The sequence below is a fragment of the Pristiophorus japonicus genome, unplaced genomic scaffold (genome assembly GCF_044704955.1).
Source record: "Pristiophorus japonicus isolate sPriJap1 unplaced genomic scaffold, sPriJap1.hap1 HAP1_SCAFFOLD_331, whole genome shotgun sequence".
In the NCBI taxonomy this organism is placed as follows: Eukaryota; Metazoa; Chordata; class Chondrichthyes; family Pristiophoridae; genus Pristiophorus; species Pristiophorus japonicus.
Genome location: NW_027253117.1, coordinates 640394 through 653992, shown reverse-complemented (window position 1 = coordinate 653992; position 13599 = coordinate 640394).

Sequence of the window (13599 nt, the reverse complement as noted above, 5' to 3'; positions counted from 1 at the left end):
GTGAACAATTATATTAATACTGGGATAGTGAACAATTATTTTAATACTGGGATGGTGAACTCTTATATTAATACTGGGATGGTGAACACTTATATTAATACTGGGATAGTGAACAATTATATCAATACTGGGATAGTGAACAATTATATCAATACTGGGATAGTGAACAATTATATTAATACTGGGATAATGAACAATTATATTAATACTGGGATGGTGAACACTTATATTAATACTGGGATAGTGAACAATTATATTAATACTGGGATAGTGAACAATTATATTAATACTGGGATGGTGAACACTTATATTAATACTGGGATGGTGAACACTTATATTAATACTGGGATTGTGATCAATTATATTAATACTGGGATAGTGAACAATTATATTAATACTGGGATAGTGAACAATTATATTAATACTGGGATAGTGAACAATTATATTAATACTGGGATGGTGAACACTTATATTAATACTGGGATAGTGAACAATTATATTAATACTGGGGTAGTGAACAATTATATTAATACTGGGATAGTGAACAATTATATTAATACTGGGAGAGTGAACAATTATATTAATACTGGGATAGTGAACACTTATATTAATACTGGGATAGTGAACAATTATATTAATACTGGGATAGTGAACAATTATATTAATACTGGGATAGTGAACAATTATATTAATACTGGGATGGTGAACACTTATATTAATACTGGGATAGTGAACAATTATATTAATACTGGGATGGTGAATAATTATATTAATACTGGGATGGTGAACAATTATATTAATACTGGGGTAGTGAACAATTATATTAATACTGGGATGGAACACTTATATTAATACTGGGATCGTGAACAATTATATTAATACTGGGATAGTGAACAATTATATTAATACTGGGGTGGTGAACAATTATATTAATACTGGGATAGTGAACAATTATATTAATACTGGGATAGTGAACAATTATATTAATACTGGGATGGTGAATAATTATATTAATACTGGGATGGTGAACACTTATATTAATACTGGGATGGTGAACACTTATATTAATACTGGGATAGTGAACAATTATATTAATACTGGGATAGTGAACAATTATATTAATACTAGGGTGGTGAACAATTATATCAATACTTGGATAGTGAACAATTATATTAATACTGGGATGGTGAACAATTATATTAATACTGGGATGGTGAACAATTATATTAATACTGGGATAGTGAACAATTATATTAATACTGGGATAGTGAACAATTATATTAATACTGGGATGGTGAACACTTATATTAATACTGGGATAGTGAACAATTATATTAATACTGGGATAGTGAACAATTATATTAATACTGGGGTGGTGAACAATTATATCAATACTTGGATAGTGAACAATTATATTAATACTGGGATGGTGAACACTTATATTAATACTGGGATAGTGAACAATTATATTAATACTGGGATAGTGAACAATTATATTAATACTGGGGTGGTGAACAATTATATCAATACTTGGATAGTGAACAATTATATTAATACTGGGATGGTGAACAATTATATTAATACTGGGATAGTGAACAATTATATTAATACTGGGATAGTGAACAATTATAGTAATACTGGGGTGGTGAACAATTATATCAATACTGGGATAGTGAACAATTATATTAATACTGGGATGGTGAACAATTATATTAATACTGGGATGGTGCACACTTATATTAATATTGGGATAGTGAACAATTATATTAATATTGGGATAGTGAACAATTATATCAATACTGGGTTAGTGAACAATTATATCAATACTGGGATCGTGAACAATTATTTCAATACTAGGATAGTGAACAATTATATTAATACTAGAATAGTGAATAATTAACGCACACTTAATGCCCATTTTACCACTGAAATGACGTATAACCCCCATTTTTTGCCCATTTTGGCACAAAATGGAAACTGACGGGCATTTTTAGGAAACTTATCGCCGAGCGTTACTTTCCCCATGTGCTTAACCACGGGAAAAAATAATATCGCCCGCCCACTTTTTTTGGACGGAATCATCAGAATGGACGAAATCAACACCCGTAATATCAGCCAGCATTAGTTTCCGCACGGAATTAACGGCGAGATTCAATAATACCGCCCGCCCACTTTATTTCATCATAAAGAGCACATTTGCTGAAACTATCGGCCACCGTCACTTTCATCACCTCACACACAAATCGCTCACAATATCGCTCACCCCAAAAAACACCCAGAAAAAGTGGAACTATTCTGAACAAACGCCAGCGGTGTGGCTGGCATTTTTAAAATCGCAGGTCGCTTCATTCAAAAGGCTGCCTCAACTTCAGGGGAGTTTGCATTGACTCTGGAGTTCTTCTCAGGTGAAGTGACCATTTCAATAGACATCTTTTCATACTCTGGACTGTAGGGGGTTTACTCTAGGTATATTTTGTTGATGAAATCATTGCTTCTGATCAATCGCTATTATACTTTCAATGCAATCGGGCCACCAAGCAATAACTGTGCTTAAGCAGTGCTTCAGATATCTAGACCACTCAGGAGGGGAGCTACAATATAACCCTGAGCAAGTAGATAAATTCGTGGTTGTGTGCTCGATGCTGCACAACCTGGCTATCAGGAGGGGCCCAAGAATTGTCAGAAGGCACTGATGCTCCACATCAGGAGAGAGAGGAAGAGGACGATGAGGGGCTAGGGCCAGACAATCAGGCTGGCTGTGCAACCATGCTCACAGCCCCCTCCAGACCGCAGGATAGGGCCCGTGGTGGCTACATAGCTGCAAAACTCTTACGTGAGGAGCTGAGATCTGAACGGTTTGCCTGAAAGAATATTGCCATGAGTGACAATGCTGACACACTGCTGTGTGTGTGCAGCTCAGACATCAATGGTGCCCATCACCTTGGTGCCAGTTAAAGTTTACGTTGATTGATGTTAAGTTGTATTTAACCCTTTCATGTTAAGGAATCACCAGTGTGTGACGGTCCAGCTATCTGAGGCAATGCGCAACAAGGTTATGTTCAATAAAAACATTTTTATACCAACATTGGTCTGAAATCATAAGTATCACAGCCAATAACATCCAACCCCTGCCCACACCCCACTTTTTCCACCATTGACATAAATCACATGTTCAACATGTCCAGCAACACAAAATACAAAGGCAAAGCAGGAGCGTGGTCCCCAGCCCCATACATTGCAACAAATTGCATACACCCAGATGGAGATATAACACAGCCATCACCTGCGCACATGCACCTCACTGTCCTTCTCCCCACCTCTACCCCTTCCCCACCTCGCTCCATGGCGCCCGGCCGAGGAGCTCCTCAGGCGATGCCTCATTGGGGGGGATGAAGGCAGATGTGGTGATTGCATGGGTATGGGAGCGGGGGGTGCCGAGGGAGGGACATTCTCTGATGCAGAAGCAGGATCTTGGTCCTTGCTCTCATCTGTCGTTGGCAGTGGTGGTGCGGAACCTATGGGTGGAGTGCCGCGCTCGGAGACCACTGGAAGGCCTGTGGCAGCAGTGTTCCTGGTTATCGCATCCAGGGCCTCTGCCATCCGCAGAATGTACTCGGTCATGGTGGCCAGCTGTTGGGATATGCCCCCCAATGCTTCGATGAGCTGGTCACCAATATCGACAATCCTCCTGAACAACTGTACCATCTCTCTGCTGTCATGTGGCGCTCGTGGAACAGACCTGCCGCATCCACGAGGCCTCCGCGGGGTCGGCGTCGTCCTGGGGACAAATGGGGTGCCCTGTGGAGAGGTGCTTGGGGCCGGTACCTCCAGAGTGGAGGCGGGTATGACCAGTAGATGGCCTTGGGGGGAATGGGTTTGGAGCGTGGCGAGGCAGGTTCCTCGCAGTCCGCGCTCTCATCCGTGGAGAACAGACCCGGTGGATTGACGGGTGAGAATCGGAGCGTCTCAGCACCAGGTGTTGGATCATCCGGAGAGTCGGGCCCCGCCCCCTCCCACCGCTATCAAAATCACCACAGACATCACTTTTCATCACCAACACATTTGCATTGCAATGATTTTCATTAGGCCAGCATTATTTCTATGACAATTTTAGAAATCATCTATCTTTTTTTATGATTGGTCGGATATAAGTGGCTGTGGCATCTATTGACTTTACATCACACAATGGTGTAATCTTTTCTCACGTGGCATCACTTCAGGGTCTGCAGATGTGTCCGGGGCTGTCCGGGGGTGCTTCACCACGAGTGCGAGCATCGCGACTCCATCTCAGTGATGTCGCTGGGGACTGGTGGCCCCCCACCCGTTCGTCTCTGCACGGACCTCATCGTCGAAAGCTTCTTCTGTAAAAGGTGATAGGATGACATGGCATGAGACCATTGCGTGATATCATTGCTAGGTACTGTCACAGAGACTGATACAACACATAACCGACAGATGAAATCACGATTATTACGATAATTATCATTGTTTACCTAAAGATGTACACCGTGATTGCAGGCTTTGAAAACAACATCCCTGATAAAAGTGAAAGACCTCACATCTGATGATAGTCACTCATGACTGTTACAAATCAAATTACTAAATACATAAGTATATGTAAATCAACGGAAATCAACATAAAAACTGACTGCAAAACCTTCTGTAGATATGTGAAGAGAAAAAGATTAATGAAGACAAACGTAGGTCCCTTGCAGTCGGATTCAGGTGAATTTATAATGGGGAACAAAGAAATGGCAGACCAATTGAACAAATACTTTGGTTCTGTCTTCACGAAGGAAGACACAAATAACCTTCTGGATGTACTGGGGGACAGTGGGTCTAGTGAGAAGGAGGAACTGAAGGATATCCTTATTAGGCGGGAAATTGTGTTAGGGAAATTGATGGGATTGAAGGACGATAAATTCCTGGGCCTGATAGTCTGCATCCCAGAGTGCTTAAGGAAGTGGCCTGAGAAATAGTGGATGCATTGGTGATCATTTTCCAACATTCCATGGACTCTGGTTCATTCCCTATGGACTGGAGGGTAGCTGATGTAATCCCACTTTTTAAAAAAGGAGGGAGAGAGAAAACGGGTAATTATAGACCGGTTAGCCTGACATCAGTAGTGGGGAAAATGTTGGAATCAATTATTAAAGATGAAATAACAGCGCATTTGGAAAGCAGTGACAGGATCGGTCCAAGTCAACATGGATTTATGAAAGGCTTGACAAATCTTCTGGAATTTTTTGAGGATGTAACTAGCAGAGTGGACAAGGGAGAACCAGTGGATGTGGTGTATTTGGACTTTCAAAAGGATTTTGACAAGGTCCCACACAAGAGATTGGTGTGAAAAATTAAAGCACATGGTGTCATGTATGTAACCATCATGCAATAGTAATCTTCATGTAACTATAACCTTCATGCAACTCCTGTACACTATACTTATACCCTAGAAATGCACACCCTCACCACAGGGGGTGAACTTGTGGGAGACACTCCTCACCTGGGTTTCCAGGTATAAAAGGGGAGGTCCCACCCAGGGTCAGCACCCCTTGGTCCTGGGAATAAAGTTAAAGGTCACGTAGTGACTGTGTCTACAGTACATACCTCATGTGAGTTTGTAGTACGTTGCAGGGACACCACATTTGGCGACGAGAAATGGGAATCACCGAACCACGAGGATGGCCACCGGTGGCACAGAGGAACGTTACTGTGTGGGTGAGGACTGGGACGACTTTGTGGAAAGACTCCAGCAGAGCTTGGTCACAAAGGACTGGCTGGGAGCGACAGCGGCTGACAAGCGGAGGGCGCATCTACTGACCAGCTGTGGTCCACAGACGTATGCATCTACTGACCAGCTGTGGTCCACAGACATATGCATCTACTGACCAGCTGTGGTCCACAGACATATGCATCTACTGACCAGCTGTGGTCCACAGACGTATGCATCTACTGACCAGCTGTGGTCCACAGATGTATGCACTGATGAAAGACCTGCTCGCACCCCAAAAGCCAACGGACAAGTCCTTTGAAGAGCTCAGCCAGCTGACCAGTGAGCATCTCAAGCCGGTGAGTAGTGTACACATGGCCCAGCACCGGTTCTACATACACCAGTGTTGGGAGGGACAAAACATCTCGGACTTCGTTGCGGACCTGTGGCGCTTGGCCAGTCTCTGTAAGTTCACAGATGCCTGCAGCGGGGAGATGTTATGGGACTTCTTCATTGAGGGCATTAATCATGCCGGGATTTTCAGGAAGCTCATAAAGACCAAGGACTTGACTTTAGAAGGGGCAGCGTTGAAAGCTCAGACCTTTATGGCAGAGGAAGAGGAGACCAAGCTAATTTACGCACACAGCCCTGGTCCCAACGTGGCGATGGACCAGGGAGTTAACGTGGTGAACACAGCTCGGGACCCCGCAGGCAGGCAAGGGCATTTTGAAACCGCCCAGGCAGCAACAGACTCGAGGGTGGGCCCGCAACAGGGACAATGGAAAGGGGATCGGCAATTCATGCCATCTCGAGGAACAATGTGTCTCGCGATGGGACCATTAACACCCACCATCAGAGTGCTTAGAAACAACCAAATGGGCAATCAGAGAGGAATGCCTGGTAACAGTCCCTTTGTTAACAACAATCTCAGCTCATGCTGGAGGTGCGGGGGTAGACATACTGCGAAAAGCTGCAGGTTCCAGCAATATACCTGTAGGATTTGTAACACTTGGCCATGATGTGCAAAAAGGCAGTAGCGAGGCTAATCTACGAGACAGAGGAACCAGACGAGGGGTCTGCAATGCAGGATGATGCCTGGGGAAAAGCCATGGATGCTGAAGTTCAGCGGGTTCACGTGGCTGACGTCCACAGCTCATACACTAAAACGCCACCCATGATGATGAAAGTTTTATTGAATGGCATCCCGGTGCACATGGAGCTGGATACGGGAGCTAGCCAATCACTTATGAGGGCCCAACAATTTGAGAGACTATGGCCACACAGAGCTAGCAGGCCCAAACTGGAACACATTGAGACGCAGCTACAGACGTACACCAAAGAGATCATCCCAGTGCTGGGCAGTGCAAACTTGGTGGTAACACAAAATGGATCACAGAACCGGCTGCCACTCTGGATCGTCCCGTGGAAAATGGTCTCGCGCTCTTGGGGAGGAGTTGGCTAGCCGAGATGAATTGGAACTGCGAGGATGTGCACGCCATTTCATTTGTGGAGCGAAGTTCATGCTCACAGGTCCTACAAAAATTCGGGTCACTGTTTCAACCCGGTGTCAGAACATTCAAGGGCACTAAAGTAGTGATACGCATCACTCCGGACGCCAGACCAGTGCACCACAAAGCCAGAGCGGTGCCGTACGTGATGTGTGAGAAAATTGAAAGTGAATTGGACAGGCTGCTCAGAGAGGGCATAATTTTGGCCGTTGCATTCAGCGACTGGGCAAGTCCCATCGTTCCTGTCCTTAAAGCAGATGGCTCGGTCAGGATTTGTGGCGACTACAAAGCCACCATCAACCGAGTGTCGCTGCAAGACCAATACCCGCTCCCGAGAGCGGAGGACCTTTTTGCCACACTGGCAGGTGGTAAGCTGTTCACGAAGCTGGACCTCACTTTGGCCGACATGACTCAGGAACTGACTGAAGAATCCAAGTTTCTGACCAACATCACCACACACAAGGGATTATTTGTCTACAACAGGTGTCCGTTTGGCATTCGTTCGGCGGCAGCCATCTTTCAGCGGAACATGGAAAGCTTGCTCAAATCCATTCCTGGAATAGTCATATTCCAAGACGACATCCTTATAACGGGTCGAGACACCGAGGAACACCTCCACAACCTGGAGGAGGTGCTACACCAACTGGACCGGATAAGCTTGTGGCTGAAAAAGGCCAAGTGGCCCCAGAGGTCGAGTTTTTGGGCAGGAGGGTTGCCGCAGACGGGATCCGGCCCACTGAATCAAAAACGGAGGCGATCCGCCGGGTGCCCAGGCCCGGCAACATGTCGGAGTTGCGATCATTCCTGGGACTTTTGAACTATTTCGGGAACTTTCTGCCAAACTTAAGCACATTGTTGGAGCTGTTACACATGCTCCTGTGTAAACGTTGTGAATGGTTTTGGGGGGATTGTCAAGAACGGGCTTTCAATAAGGCGAGGAACTGCTGTGTTCCAACAAACTGTTGACTTTGTACGACGCCTGTAATAAACTGGTTTTAACATGCGATGCGTCATCCTACGGGGTTGGGTGTGTGTTGCAGCAGGGTAATGACGACGGCCGATTCCAACTGATGGCTTACGCCTCCAGGTCGCTCTCCGAGGCAGAGCGTGGATACAGCGCGGTCGAGAAGGAAGCACTCGCGTGTGTTTACGGTGTGAAAAAGATGCACCAGTACCTTTTCAGTTGACGGTTCGAGCTCGAGACGGACCACAAGCCGTTAACATCCCTGTTGTCCGACAGCAAGGCTGTCAATGCCAATGCGTCAGCTCGCAGACAGCACTGGGCCATCATGCTGGCTGCGTATCAGTACACCATATGGCACCGGCCAGGCACCGAGAATTGCGCTAGCGCGCTCAGCAGGCTCCCACTGGCCACCACCGAGGGGGCAGCGGAGGAAAGCACTGAGATGGTCATGGCCGTTGAGGTTTTTGACAGCGCCGGCTCCCCCATTACAGCCCGCCAGATCAAGCTCTGGACCAACAGAGATCCCCTCCTATCCCTGATAAAGAAATGTTTCCTGACTGGGGATTGGACGCCCGCACACAGGGCGTGCCCCGAGGAGGTCAGACCGTTTCAGAGACGGATGGATGAGCTCTCCATCCAAGCCGACTGCCTGTTATGGGGCAGCCGGGTAGCCTGCCCCAGAAAGGAAGGGAAGCATTCATCAGGGAACTCCACAGCGAGCACCCTGGCATTGTGTTAATGAAGGCCATTGCCCGGTCACATGTATGGTGGCCAGGGATTGACTCAGACCTGAAACACTGGGTTCGCAGGTGCACGCCCCCAGGGAGGCTTCACTCAGCCCGTGGCCCTGGCCCACCAGACCATGGTCACGTATTCACGTAGACTATGCAGGCCCGTTCATGGGGAAAATGTTCCTGATCATTGTCGATGCGTACTCGAAGTGGATCGAGTGCATCATATTGAACTCGTGCACGACATCCATCACAGTGGAGAGTCTGCCTACAGTTTTCGCGACCCATGGCTTGCCGGACATTCTGGTCAGCGAAAATGGCCTGTGTTTCACCAGCCATGAATTCCAGGAGTTTATGTCGGGTAATGGTATCAAACACGTCCGGACAGCGCCGTTCAAGCCGGCTTCCAATGGCCAGGCGGAGCGTGCGGTCCAAGTCATAAAACAGGGCATGCTATGCATCCAAGGACCCTCCCTTCAGTACCGCTTATCACACCTCCTGCTGGCCTACAGGTCCCGCCCGCACTCGCTCACGGGAGTCCTGCCAGCGGAACTCCTCATGAAACGCACACTTAAAACGCGACTGTCCCTCATTCACCCAGCCCTGGCAGACATTGTTGAGGGCAAGCGCCAGTCCCAAACCGAGTTTCATGATCGAGGCTCAAGGGGGAGGTGTATAGATATAGAAATAGATGACCCGGTATTTGTTCTTAACCATGCTTTGGGACCCAAGTGGCTTGAGGGCAGCGTAATTGGCAAAGAAGGAAATAGGGTCATGGTGGTCAGAGTAAACAATGGGCAGATATGCCGCAAACACTTGGACCAAGTAAAGACAAAGTTCAGCATAGACATGGAGGAACCGGAAGAAGAGCATGATGAGATAGCACCCACACCACTGCCAGCGCACGAGCAACAAAGACAGCCCTCAGCATGCACAGTCCCGGCGGCCAGCCCGGACAGGCCGGAATCACCTCAAGTGACAGAGACACGTGCTGAGGTTCAGCCACCAGAGTCACAACTGCAGCGCTCCACGAGAGAGCGCAGACCACCCGATAGACTTAACCTTTGACACAAAAAGACGTAAGGGGGAGGTGATGTCATGTATGTAACCATCATGCAATGGTAAACTTCATGTAGCTGTAACTTTCATGCAACTCCTGTACACTGTACTTCTGTACTTATACCCTAGAAATGCACACCCTGACCACACGGGGTGAGCTGGTGGGAGACACTCCTCACCTGGGTTTCCAGGTATAAAAGGGAGGTCCCACCCAGGGTCAGCACTCCTTGGTCCTGGGAATAAAGGTTAAGGTCACGTCGTAACTGTGTCCACAGTACATGCCTCGTGTGAGTTTGTAGTACGATGCAGGGACACCACACATGATATTGGGGGTAATGTACTGACGTGGATAGAGAACTGGTTGGCAGACAGGAAGCAGAGAGTCGGGATAAACGGTTCTTTTCAGAATGGCAGGCAGTGACTAGTGGGGTGCTGCAGGGCTCATTGCTGGGACCCCAGCTATTTACAATATACATTCATGATTTGGATGAAGGAATTAAGTGTAATATCTCCAAGTTTGCAGATGACACTAAGCTGGGTGGCAGTGTGAGCTGTGAGGAGGATGCTAAGAGACTGCAGTGTGACTTGGACAGGTTAGGTGAGTGGGCAAATGCATGGCAGATGCAGTATAATGTGGATAAATGTGAAGTTATCCACTTTGGTGCCAAAAACAGAAAGGCAGAATATTATCTGAATGGTGACAGATTAGGAAAAGGGGAGGTGCAACGAGACCTGGGTGTCATGGTACATCAGTCATTGAAGGTTGGCATGCAGGAACAGGCAGGCAAATGGTATGTTGGCCTTCATGGCTAGGGGATTTGAGTATAGGAGCAGGGAGGTCTTACTGTAGTTGTACAGGGTCTTGGTGAGGTCTCACTTGGAATATTGTGTTCAGTTTTGGTCTCCTAATCTGAGGAAGGACGTTCTTGCTATTGGGGGAGTGCAGCAAAGGTTCACCAGACTGATTCCAGGGATGGCTGGACTGTCATATGAGGAGAGATTGGATCGACTAGGCCTTTATACACTGGAGCTTAGAAGGATGAGAGAGGATCTCATACAAACAGGTAAAATTCTGACAGGACTGGACAGGTTAGAGACAGGGAGAATGTTCCCGATGTTGGGAAAGTCCAGAACCAGGGGACATAGTCTAAGGATAAGGGGTAAGCCATTTAGGACCGAGATGAGGAGAAACTTCTTCACTCAGAGAGATGTTAACCTGTGGAATTCCCTGCCGCAGAGAGTTGTTGAGGCCAGTTCATTGGATATATTCAAGAGGGAGTTAGATATGGCCATTACGGCTAAAGGGATCAAGGGGTATGGAGAGAAAGCTGGAAAGGGGTACTGAGGGAATGATCAGCCATGATCTTATTGAATGGTGGTGCAGGCTCGAAGGGCCGAATGGCCTACTCCTGCACCTATTTTCTATGTTTCTATGTTTCTATCTCAGTCCATATCCTCTGGTAAGCATTTGGGGTGGGCTTCCCACGCCCTCTCTGTGTCAAATCACTCCAGCATAACTCAACCTCCAGCAGGAGGGAGGCATTAGCCTCATCCGAGAACCTCCTGGCTCTTTGCCCTCCAATGTGCTCCTCTCGCACCTCACTGCTCTCTCCAGTGTCATTCTCCACAGCATGCTGCCTCCTCCTCTCTCTCCATTATCAGGCAAATTCGGGCAAATATGTGGCTGCTAACAGCTAATTTTTGTTTGCCTACTTGCTGTGAAGCCCCTTCCTCGTGCAGCCACACTACACCCAGACACCCCTTCAGTCCCTCTTGGCTCACTCTCTGTCTCCTCTTCTGTGCATGTCGTGATGACCCTTGACCTCCTGAATCTCAGGAATTGAGCTTTGCCATGCCATTGCTAAGGACAGCCACACTTTACGGCAGAAGGTCAAAATAATTTGACGCTCATTGTATACCGCTCACAGTAACACCAATTTTCAAAAATGGAAGCTAGGTGCTTTGAGAATGGGCGAAAACACTTCTTTACAGCCCAGGGCAGAAATAACGCCCATTTTTGGGCGATAAGCACAAAAGTGGAGCTTCTAGCCTATGAAAAGTGAGAGCATGTACAATTATATTAAAACTGCGGGGTGTGAACAATTATATTAATACTGAGAGAGTGAATAATTTTATTAATACTGAGATAGTGAATAAGTATATTAATACTTGCATAGTGAACAATTATATTATTACTGGCATCGTGAGCAGTTTTATTAAAACTGAGATAGTGAACTATTATATTAATACTGGGAAAGTGAACAATTATATTAATACTGGGATAGTAAACAATTATATTAATACTGGGATAGTAAACAATTATATTAATACTGGAAAAGTGAACAATTATATTAATACTGGGATAGTAAACAATTATATTAATACTGGGATAGTAAACAATTATATTAATACTGGGAAAGTGAACAATTAAATTAATACTGGGATAGTAAACAATTATATTAATACTGGAAAAGTGAACAATTATATTAATACTGGGATAGTAAACAATTATATTAATACTGGGTAGTGAATAATTATATCAATACTGGGATAGTGAACAATTATATTAATACTGTGTAGTGAACAATTATATTAATACTGGGAGAGTGAACAATTATATTAATACTGGGATAGTAAACAATTATATTAATACTGGAAAAGTGAACAATTATATTAATACTGGGATAGTAAACAATTATATTAATACTGGAAAAGTGAACAATTATATTAATACTGGGATAGTAAACAATTATATTAATACTGGGTAGTGAATAATTATATCAATACTGGGATAGTGAACAATTATATTAATACTGTGTAGTGAACAATTATATTAATACTGGGAGAGTGAACAATTATATTAATACTGGGATAGTGAACAATTATATTAATACTGTGTAGTGAACAATTATATTAATACTGGGAGAGTGAACAATTATATTAATACTGGGATAGTAAACAATTATATTAATACTGGAAAAGTGAACAATTATATTAATACTGGGATAGTTAACAATTATATTAATAGTGGAAAAGTGAACAATTATATTAATACTGGGATAGTAAACAATTATATTAATACTGGGTAGTGAATAATTATATCAATACTGGGATAGTGAACAATTATATTAATACTGCGAAGTGAACAATTATATTAATACTGGGAGAGTGAACAATTATATTAATACTGGGATAATGAACGATTATATTAATACTGGGAGAGTGAGCAATTATATTAATATTGTGATAGTGAATAATTATATCAATACTGGGATAGTGAACAATTATATTAATACTGCAATAATGAACAATTATATCAACACAGGGATAGTGAACAATTATATCAATACTGGGAAGTTGAATAATTATATTAATACTGGGATAGTGAACAATTATATCAACACTGGGTAGTGAATAATTATATCAATACTGGGATAGTGAACAATTATATTAATACTGCGTAGTGAACAATTATATTAATACTGGGAGAGTGAACAATTATATTAATACTGGGATAATGAACAATTATATTAATACTGGGAGAGTGAGCAATTATATTAATATTGTGATAGTGAATAATTATATCAATACTGGGATAGTGAACAATTATATAAATACTGCAATAAT